Genomic DNA, 11178 nt, shown 5'->3' with positions numbered 1-11178 from the left:
TAGTGTCTCCAGCTGGAATATGTTCGTCCTTTGTTTTCGAAGACCATGACATCAGAGAAAGAACTTTATGAAGGTAAGGACTATTTATTTTCTTTGTATTCCCGATGCTAAATGTAGTGAACAGCACATAGTCAATTCCTATTGGTTGCTTTATAGGAATAACAGGGCAGTACAGAATTATTTGACAAGGTCCAGAGGAGGGTGGCTCATGAAGTGAATGCAGACCATGTCACTTGAATATTGGTTGAAGGAATTATGGGATGCTCAGTCTTAGTGGGAGGCGGGGACTATTGGGAGGAGAGTGGTGATATCATTAAGTTTTTAAAGAGCTGTCACATGACAGAGGGACTAGAATTGTTCTGTTTTTACTCAAAGGGCAGAACTAGGACCAATGGTTGATGTTGTTTTCTGTCCTTCATTCTGTAAGAGGATCATGATATCGGGGGAGGTGATGCCATAACTTGCAAATGGATCGGATTGAAGTGAGGGAGGGCTGTCCAAAGTTACCAGCCTCATTTTCTCTTTCAGAGCCATCTGAGTCCAGTGACCAGATGTCAATCAGGATGACTGGAGATGGGCCCCAGGATCAATGGATGGAAGTTTCAGAAAGACAAAGTTCTGCTGGATCTAAGGAATAGATCCTGAAAAATTACAGTAGCTCTGAAATGTAATGGGTTGCCTCTAGATGTAGGTAGCTCTCTGTCCCTGAAACTCTTCCAGTGTCTGCTAGATGAGTATTTTCCAAGGGACATCATAAGGGTGAATTCTTATTTGGGTATGGGTTGAACTAAATGACTAATGAGGTTCCTTCCACATTGGAGATCTTGTAGTTCGCTGATCTGGAGATCCAAACATACTGGTGATAAACAAATGTTATGATAGACACTTGAAGAATAAAATGATTAGTATCTTCATCTTATCTGAGAGACTCCTTAAATTGAGAAAAAGTGATTTTTTCTGATGGAAAAATGAAGTAAAGTCCTAATTTGCTTTAGCATTCTATGTATTCTTCCTTGAAGCATAGCCATAAATATTGCTACCATCATTTCTTTATGAATTATGAAATGGGATACTGTAAAAGATCATTGTTCAGTCATTTTTCATACATGTCCAACTCTTTGTGACCCCATTTGGAGTTTTCTTGGCAAAGATACTGGAGTGGTATGGTGCCATTTTCTTCTCCAGCTCATTTATAGATGAGGAAACTGAGGTAAACAGGGTTCAGTGACTTACCCAGGGTCACACAGACACACAATGTCTGAGGTCTGATTTGAACTCAGGAAGATGAATCTTTCTGACTCCAAGCCTGGCACTCTCTATTCACTGTGCCACCTAGCTCCCCATTGTAAAGGATGCTCCCTTTAAAATCTGTAGATGGCAGAGAACACACAAAGGTCTGAGTCAGGGTATTTATCATTTCACAAAATACACCTTGTTGTTCTTTCTTAGGATATCTTGGTCTCTCTATGATCATTTTACCACTGTTTTACCCCTGGTGTCCGATACCCCTTACAAAGGCTGTAAGGTCCCTGAAGGCAAGAAGTATATCCTGGATAAGCATTGGATGTTGTCACATGGAAAAATGCACTTTCTCTGCATATAGTATTAAATTATATATAATAATATTTAATAACCTGTTATTGTATTGCATCAGTAGTAAATCACCATTCATCATCCATTGTTTAAACTTTATGTGGCATCCACAACATTAGGGACATTATAGGAAACATGAAGAACTCTTGTTTCCTTTTGATATGAAAAGATGTGGCCATGCCAACAGGCTGGAAATTTGTGAAGTCCAAATTAAACTGAAAAGCAATGCTTTCTCTCCTCTTTTCTGATTGATTCACTGAAATTCTTTACAGTGACTATTTCCTTTGCAAAGTTGCTGCTCTCCTTAAGTCACCTACACTACCCTTCCCTTTCCCTCTCAGCAGAGAGTCTCCCCTCTTACTTTGTCTATCTCTTCACCTCATTTTTATACCTCGAAACTCCTTGACACCATATCTCATTCTTTCTTCCTTTGTTCTAGTCTATTAGGAGATGGATGGTCCTCTTCTTGTTAAGGTCCATACTCTTAGGTGTACAGCTCCCTCTGTCTTTTCTTGGAGTTGATCCCATCAATCATTTCCTCATTTTCTTTCTAATTTTTCAGTTCTCTTATTCATATAATCTTTCCTACTGCTTACAGATATGTTCATGTATCTTTCATCTTTAAAAAAGAAGTTCAACTCTACCATCCCCTCAAGCCATTATCTTTTATCCTGACTTTTTGAAATTACTTTGTGATAATTCTTATACTTTGTATATATTTTGTATTTATTTATCTTTGTATTTCCCAGAAGAATATAAACTCCATAAAGGTAGGACTACTTCATTTTGGTTGCTCTTTTCCAAACACTAACCTAGGTTCACTAACCTTGAACATAATGAACATTTAATAAATGTTAAAGAGAATGGAAAGGATTATATTAATCTGGTGGATGGCATGAGTCCTTTTTCCTACCTCAAAAAGTCTATAAATTTTTCTTTTTCCCCAATTTTCTTTTCTTTTGGCTCTTTTAAAATTTTATTGATTTATTTTTAAACTGGTAATGTTATAATTTATTAAGTTTATTTTTAATTTATTGGATAAAAAACATTTCCATAACATAGTATGGTATTTTATTTTTTACATAAGCATCTGTTATCTCTCACTCTCATATCACCCAGTCACTGAATAGCAACAATGATGACAATACATTAATAACAATGAAAAACAAAGAAAACCTTTATAATAAATAATTAGTCCAATAAAACAAATTCCCCCTCTCCCCGACACTAGTCATTCAAGTCCACAATGTCTGTCTCCAACATTTTAAGTTTTTTATCTCTTTGGCAGAACAAGAGAAATGTGCTTCATCACCAAGCCCCTGGAATTATGGTTGGTCACTATCTTGATTAGAATTCTCAAATCTTTACCATATTTCAGTGTGTGTAAGTTTGTCCTGCATTGCTGAAGAAGATCATGTCATCACAGAAATAATGACGTGACTTGCACTTGACTTTGTTTTGAGTGAGGGGGGGCTGTGCAGGTCACCAGCCTCACTTCTCCTCCAGAGCCATCTGAATCCAGTGACCAGATATTCATCAGGATGACTGGAGATGACCCAGGATGAGGCAATTGGGGTTAAGTGACTTGCCCAAAGTCACACAGCTAATGAGTGTCAAGTGTCTGAGGTGAGATTTGAACTCAGGTCCTCCTGCACTGGTGCTCTATCCACTGTACCGTCTAGCTGTAATATTTCAGTACTGAGTAATAGTAGGGCAAAAGAGTATAACAGGATGATGATTCAGTTTTAAGAGGACTCTATGAGTAGTGTAGCCCAAATGCACTAAGCTTATCCATGCATTTTTTTTTTTTTAGGTCATGAAATCTTATAAATTCCTTGAAGGCCAAGTTTATATTTGTTCTTGAGAATGTATCCTAAGTGAGCAGAACATTTATGTATGCTTTGTGAATGTTCAATAAATAGTTTTTGCTGACAGATAGAATCGAATTCTTTGGAAATAAGACAATTGTAAGAGGTAGAAAGAAAAGACCTCAATTATAAAATATCAGGATGCTTATATTTTAGAGAGAAACAACAATGAATGGCCTTAAATGAGTACAAGAAAGAGAGTGATGGGGGAAGGGAAGGTGATGACTATTTTATCTAAGAAAATGTTAGAGACCACAGCTGTAGACCCCTTACCATAAGTAAGCACATATTTCTGGTGATTTGAACTTTGTCAAGTAGAATAATAAATGCATGGATCAGGTACACATTTTCACAAGGGATTTTGCTATGGAAAGGGGAAAAAACCTACTTAGTAGTAAATCAGTAAATAGAAAATTCAATAGGGAAAACTATTTTATTTCCTGAATCTAGGTTACAGGCCAATCTGACCATTTCTGTCACATCTACTTTCCCCCTTCTTTCCCACTTGTCCTTTCTTTTCTCTCTTCCTTATACCCTTTCTTTTTCTCCTTCTACCTCTTCCCATTTCCTTTTCCTCTCTCCTTTTTTCCTAGTCTTTCTTTTGTTCTCGTTCTCTCCTCTTATCACATTTGCCCATCCTCCCCCTCTTTCTTCTATTCTGAAAAGTTGAGGCACTGTATGCTAAAGATCTCTTAATTCTTATAACCATCTAGGGTCTTATTACTGAAGGCTTATTCTACTTGGCAGCAGTAACATTTTTTGACTTCCCAGTTATCTAGAGGTGTAGAGTCAATCACAATGGACTAGAAACCTACCTGTGTCCATTTTCAGCATTATGTCTGCCCTGTTGCTGGCTATTTTACATTAACAGAATATCTAAGGCAATAGTCAGCATCAGGTTATGATCTTTGCCATCCTTAAAAAAAGAGTACATAAGTCCAATCTCTCCATCTATCCACAGGAATGCAAAAACACTGCACAGATGACTCCAGAATCTTCTACCCTGGCATGAACTTGGCTCATTTCCAACTACTTACTAAAATTTTCCATTTGGGTGCCCAGTGATAACATCCAACAACATAGACAAACTGGAAGGTAACCAGGTCATTGAGAGAACTGGAAATAAGCCGCATGAAGATTTTTTTCTTTCTTTTTCTTAAGAACTGGAAATGCTTAGATAAGACTTGGGTGGGACAAATATTTGAAAGGATGTCATCTAGAAGAGGAATTCAGCTTCTTTTGTAGAGTTCCAAAGGTCAGAATTTAGGAATTAGACAAAGGCAGATTTTGACTTAATAAAAGAAAGATGACCCTAACAATTAGAATTGTCCAAAATGGAGTAAGCTGCCTTAAGAGGTAGTGAATGCCTTTCAAGGAAGAGGGTTGGTCACTTTTTGGAGATATTGAAGATAAGATTATTGTTTTGGGATGAGGCTGGACTGGGTTGGACTGGGTTGTCTTTAAGGACCCTTTCAGTTCCAAGATTCTGTCATTCCATGTCTAAAACTATTATCAGTATCTTTCCTCAACCCTAAACCAGTGATCCCTCAGGTCTTTCTTGTTTGACAACCCTATCATTTTTCCAATCATACATTCTTGGGATCACGGGAATATGCTAGATTGTAACTGAGGCTTAGCAATGATTAACTTGGAGAGAGGGGGGGAGGAGAGAGAGAGAGAGAGAGAGAGAGAGAGAGAGAGAGAGAGAGAGAGAGAGAGAGAGAGAGAGAGAGTGTTTGGGAACTATTCTTCCTAAGGGAAGAATGGTAAGATGCCCTTACCCCAACAAAATGTCACCCCAACAAAAAAGAGATTCTAACAAGGCAATGTGTGGAGGAAGAGGGTGCTGCTGCTAGCCCCTGACACATCCTTAGGGCTTATAGAAGATAACAGAAGATAGAATGAAAGAAGGCAGGAATTCAGTACCACCGCTAACTGCCACCATGACATCTCCCCCATTCTTCACCCCCCAAAAATAATCAAAAGTGAGATTCTGGGAAAAGATTGTCCTTCTTGGCAAGAGCAACATATGATGTAACTGTCACTTCTCCATCTCGTTTCTTGCTTTGACTCCTGCACTGAGCTTATGTGTCTCATTCCTCTTTTCTTTAAAGAGTCTGTTTACTTCTGTATCTGCTAAATGTTCTCAAAAAGAAACTAATTTTTATAAGGAATCATTCTGTGTGCGTGTGTGTGTGTGTGTGTGTGTGTGTGCGTGTGTGTGTGTGTGTCTCCTTGGGAAAGCAGCTAAGAGGGAGTTTCTGGCATTCCTGGGACACACAGAGACATTATGTTTTATAGGCCTCCAAGTAGCATAAGTCTAGCGTGTCTGACTTTGTATTAGGACAACCTCAGTTCAAAGTCAACCTCAGACATTTACTTGCTGTGTGACTCTTGGTAAACTACTTGCCTCAGTTTTTTTATCTGTAAAATGGGGATAATAATAGCACCAACTTCATAAAGCTGTTGTGAAGATCTAATGAGAGAACATATGCCAAGTGCTTTGCAAGCCTTAATGTGCTATATAAAGGTTAGCTCTTATTATTATTTCAGTTGCTAGGATGACCAGCTGGAGACTTGAGGTGAGTCAAAGAGATTTTTATTTTTATTATTACGAGTCTTCTAAAATAGAAAAAAAAAGAGAAATAAAATGAACCAGCAATGTGGTGGGAGAAGTTTTAGTAAAACTGAAGGAAGAACCTCCCTGAGACAACAACTCTGAGGACCGTCTCTCCTTCATTACTTGTCCTAAGATGGTTTCAAGGGCCGAATCCTCCACCTCAAGGTATGAAGCAGAGGTTAGTCACTAGGAAAGAGGTTATATCCATGGGGACACCTGAAGGGAGGAGTTGGTGAATTTTAATTGTCCATTCTACTCCCAGATAACCCAGTAAAAGCCTTTGAAGGTGATTATTGAATGGGGTCCTGGTGCTTTAAAAATAAAAACAAAAACCACCTCTTAGGGGCCAGAGAGAAGGACTAGCTACTTTTCATATTCAGCTAAACAATGTCACACTACTTTTAGAAAATACCTTAGAAGCCATCTAGCCCAGGAGAGGTATACTGGTGAATGTTTAACAACAGTTTCTTTAAAAACAAATGTACCCAGGACATACTTTTATGTTTAATTTGAATTATTATCATTTTCTCCATTACATTCTTAAGTCTACAAAACAACAGTAACAACAAATAAATCAAGCCCTGATTTGTAGCATTTGCTGATTTCTAAGGTAAAAATGTTCACCCTGAACATTGAACAATCAGATCTCAGGAGCTGACTGGAGCTTCAGCACACCTCTGATCTAGCCTACCACCCTCATTTTTATAAATGAGAAAACTTTGGGTCAGAGAGAGTGATTTATTCAGTCCCAATGGTGACAAGCCAGATTTTGATCCAAGTCTGCTTCAAACAGTGCTTTCTCCATTGTCCCTGAAGCCCATGAGTCATTATTTTTTTTTCTTCCTTCCTCAGCCCCAATATTGAATCTGTTAGGAAATGCTCTTGGTTATTTATTTTATAATGTTCCTTCCATCCATTTATTCTTTTTTTTTCCCGCCCATCACCTCACTCATCTGGAACCCTATCAATCCAGAGTCTCTTCTAGCTCTAAATCAATGATCTTATAATCCATGTCAGATTATTTTAGGATCTCTTATCTACTTTCTATGACTAATCTGTGCCCCTCTGGTGTATCCTATAGGCCACTTTCACATAAATCTCCCTCAATAAAACAATTTTATTGTATTATTTTCCTCTGTAAAAGCCTTTTATTGACCTCTTCCTTATGGGGTGAAGTACAACCTCCTTATTCTTCTAATGAAGGATATACTTTAGTCTCATTTTACCTTTGCCCTGTGTCTCCTACCCATCTGCTCATCCTAAGTGATCCTTTTATAGTTTCAGCCTACTCGCTTTTCTCACTCTTCTCAAATATGTCATATTCATTCTCAGTTTTTCACCTTCTATCATTTTCATTCTCTCATGTGACATGCCCTTCCCCTTTTTCTCCACCTATTCTAATCCTTTATTTCCTTAAAAGGCTACTTTAAATCCTCCAAGAAATCTCCCTATCTACCTAAGGTAAGAGTGAGCTGTCCTCTCTGAATTGTTCCATCCATTTGATCTATATACCACTCCATATTATCATTTAACTTTTCTTGTGTTTTTCCATGTTTTCCCATTTAGGGCAGAAATAATGTTTTATACACCCATCGAGTCTATTTATGTGTTATTGTTTAGTCCTTCAGTCATGTCTGAGTTTTCATGACCCCATGGACCATACTCTCCATGGAGTTTTCTGGTCAAAGATACTGGAGTGGTTTGCCATTTCCTTCTCCCTCATTTTATAGATGAGGAAACTGAATTAAGTGACTTACTCAGGGTCACACAACTAGTAAGTGTCTACAGCTAGATTTGCACCCAGGACTTCCTGACTATCCACTGAGCCATCTAGCTACCTCCCCCCTATATAAATAATAGGTGCTTGTCTATTGAGAAAATTAGTAAATAAATGAGTCCTTGCAAAATAAGGTGAGTGGGTGAGTCCAGAGACCAAAAAAATCCCTTCTTATTCTACATCTAGGATACTAAGCTCTGTCCTATAACATTACCACTTCACATGAGTTCTCCAGTTATTCTTTCTGGTGAATTTCAGTTATCGAGCCGACCCCCAAATAACTCAGTTACCAGTCATGGAAGAAGATTAATGAATAGGGTCTTGGTGCTTATAAAAAAAATCACATCTTAAGGGCACATTTATTATTCCCAGAGAGTCTTTTCTTTTATGTAGAAAAAGAACCCATAAAAACACACCATAGGATACATATTAAATTGGTAATTTTAAACTAAATCGGTAGCATGTTAAATAGGAAAATAGTTGTCTATGCATCACAATATTTCCAAACCATGTCATTCAAAACTGTTGTGTAGAGATGTTCATAATCAGAGCACCAAAAGCCATTTAGTAGCAAGTGAGATAACAACGGAGCAAGGGCAGCCATGATGGTTGGACTTCATTCTGTGTTCTGCCCCATTGACTAGGTAAAGAAGAAATTATCCTTGAAAAATCAGCCAAGCAATATTCATGGAACTGGCTGCATTTCTCAAGAGGTGATTACTTGGTAAATCCCATGAAGACTTACTGTGTGTTGTAATCCATCAGTGTTTTGGGGTAACAGTATGAGCATGAAAAATCTTGCAAGTTTGATATGATTTGAGCATCCCTAAGTGGTCTGCCTAGTCCCAGGTATATTTTGTATTTTTTCTTGGACCTCCCAATTCTCCTGTATGTGCTAGAGTATTGAAAGCAGTCAGGAGGAGGTTCATAACTCTATGGCCTTCTGCAGATAGAAGTTTTTTTTCTTAATTGGAGGCACTCAGGGTCACACAGCTAGTAAGTGTCTGAGACTGGATTTGAACTCAGGTCCTCCTGATTCCAGGGCCAGTTGCTGTATCCAATGTGCCACCCAGCTGCCCCTGAAGACCTAACTTTTGAATGGCCTCCAACAGCTTATTACCTGGGAGGAAATCTTGCTCAATCAGCTAATATGCGTTCTGTACTCTAAAGTCCAGCCAAATTGGTCATCTTGATGTTCCTTACATGTGGCACTCTATATTCCACCTCTGTCTTTGTGGCTGTCTGCCTCACCCTCCCTGGAATGTACGTCTTCATTTTGACCTTTTAGAATCCCTAGTTATCTTTGAAACTCAATTTAAGAACCAACTTCTACATGAAGCCTTTCCTGACTTCCTAGCTAGCTAGGTGGTGTAGTAGATAGAGCACCAGCGCAGGAGTCAGGAAGACCTGAGTTCAAATCTCATCTCAGACACTTGACACTCACTAGCTGTGTGACCTTGGGCAAGTCACTTAACCCCAACTGCCTCATCCTGGGCCATCTCCAGTCATCCTGATGAATATCTGATCACTGGATCCAGATGGCTCTGGAGGAGAAGTGAGGCTGGTGACCTGCACAGCCCTCCCTCACTCCAAACAAAGTCAAGTGCAAGTCATGTCATCATTTCTCTGATGGCTACGAAGGACAAACACACACACAGCTAGCTAGCTCTTCCTCAAATTACTTTGCTATTTATTTTGCTTATACCTTGTGCATATTTTACATGTATTTTTGTTATTTTTACTGGAATGTTTCCCAAATCTGCATGTCATCTTTGCTCAGAGTCCATACTAATCTTCTCTATATAATTCCTATTTTAATATATGTGCTGCCAAAGTAAGCACATTTATATATCTTGTGTATACTTATTATCATTTTCCTAATAGAATATGTTTTGTCCATCCCTGCCCCACCTGTAACCTTCATACACATAGTAGACTTGGTGGTTGTCCTTCATTCTGAAGAGGACCAAAATGACATCACTATGTAGCAACTCACTATTGAGTAAATAAATGAATGAACCAAATTCTTCCCAAATGAGGAACTCCTTGAGGGAAAGGATGATTTTATTTTTATCTTTGTATCTGGAGGTTTCCGGCATATAAAACTGACTAATAAATGTTTGTTGATTGATACTGATAGACTTCTCAGCTTAAAAAAAAGTCCAGGGTGAACATACAAACAAGGAGAAAATGAAGTAGTATCTCATTTTTGCTCAAGCATAGTAGACAGTCTTCCTCAAAGAAGAGCCATAAATATTCCTCCTACATATGAAATGTCAATTGAAAGGAGAGGACACTAGAATACATGTCTTCCTGGCTTGGAGACCAGTAGTTATCTTCCATTCTCTTTGCTGCTGCTGCAGTTTTATTATTTTTATCATTAACTATCACTGTTACTATAGTTCTTATTTTGTCTTCTTTTTAATGGAATATGGATAGAAATGGTTCAGGGGAAAGTCACTATGATCTTAATCTCTTTTATGGTTACTTTTTGGCAGGCTATTCCACAGGTAGACAAAATGATTTTGCTCTTCTTTTAGTAATTTAATTATAAGTGCTAGGAGGTAAACTTATCTTCTATAGCCTCATCAAAAAGCATATTAAAGGCAACTCTGGGAGTACGTAGTAGGATGACGATGGTAATAATCTTGATGACAATGATAAAAATAATTAATTATATGATTTAGCAACCCAAACCTCCTGAATAGTCTTTAGGAGTTACAACCCAGGCCTGCAACATCCCCCAGGTTGTTGTGTGATAAACTAAGGTGCTTCAAGCAAAGGGCAGAAAAAAAAAGAATTTAAGTCTATAGGTGAGTTCTTTACTGGTGGATGAGTAGGAAACAGCTGTAGTCCCCTGCTCAGTCAAGAGTCCAGATTTAAAGCAATGGAATTACTTCTCCTTCTGACCAACTCTTCCCTACCAGGGAGTCAAGGTTCCAGGATGATGGCAATCTCAACCGCCATTCAAGGATATGTTTCATGGATGGGATCATAAGTTTGGGGCTACAAGCATATTTAAGAGACAGTTGAGTCCAGTTTCCTCATTTTTACCAAAGACATGGAGGCCCAGAGAGGTCTAGTGACTTACTTAAGGTCACACACATCATAAATGATAGAGTTGGAATTTGAATCCAATTTCTCTGACTCCAAATCCATAATTCTGTCTCACTGAACTACATTGCCCTTTATGTTAGGAAAAAAACAAACAAACAAACATTTCTTATACCTTATCCCTGAATCTTTAAACATTTTTTTCAAAAGCACATTTTGAAAGCAAAGCAAAAATCAGACACACACAAAATTAATTTATTTTCATC

The 11178-nt window shown here is 38.2% G+C and overlaps 1 non-coding gene across 1 annotated transcript; it reads right to left on the bottom strand.

The window, feature by feature from the left end:
* Window positions 1–9593: 9593 nt before the first annotated feature.
* Window positions 9594–9700, bottom strand: LOC140497881 (U6 spliceosomal RNA). Its single transcript, XR_011964890.1, has one exon. It is a non-coding gene; the product is annotated as a U6 spliceosomal RNA (small nuclear RNA).
* Between the last annotated feature and the right edge of the window lie 1478 nt (window positions 9701–11178).

This window comes from Notamacropus eugenii, chromosome 3, assembly GCF_028372415.1.
Source record: "Notamacropus eugenii isolate mMacEug1 chromosome 3, mMacEug1.pri_v2, whole genome shotgun sequence".
Taxonomy (NCBI): Eukaryota; Metazoa; Chordata; class Mammalia; order Diprotodontia; family Macropodidae; genus Notamacropus; species Notamacropus eugenii.
Note: the sequence above shows the minus strand (reverse complement) of the source record. Positions and strands in the feature narration are given on the sequence as shown.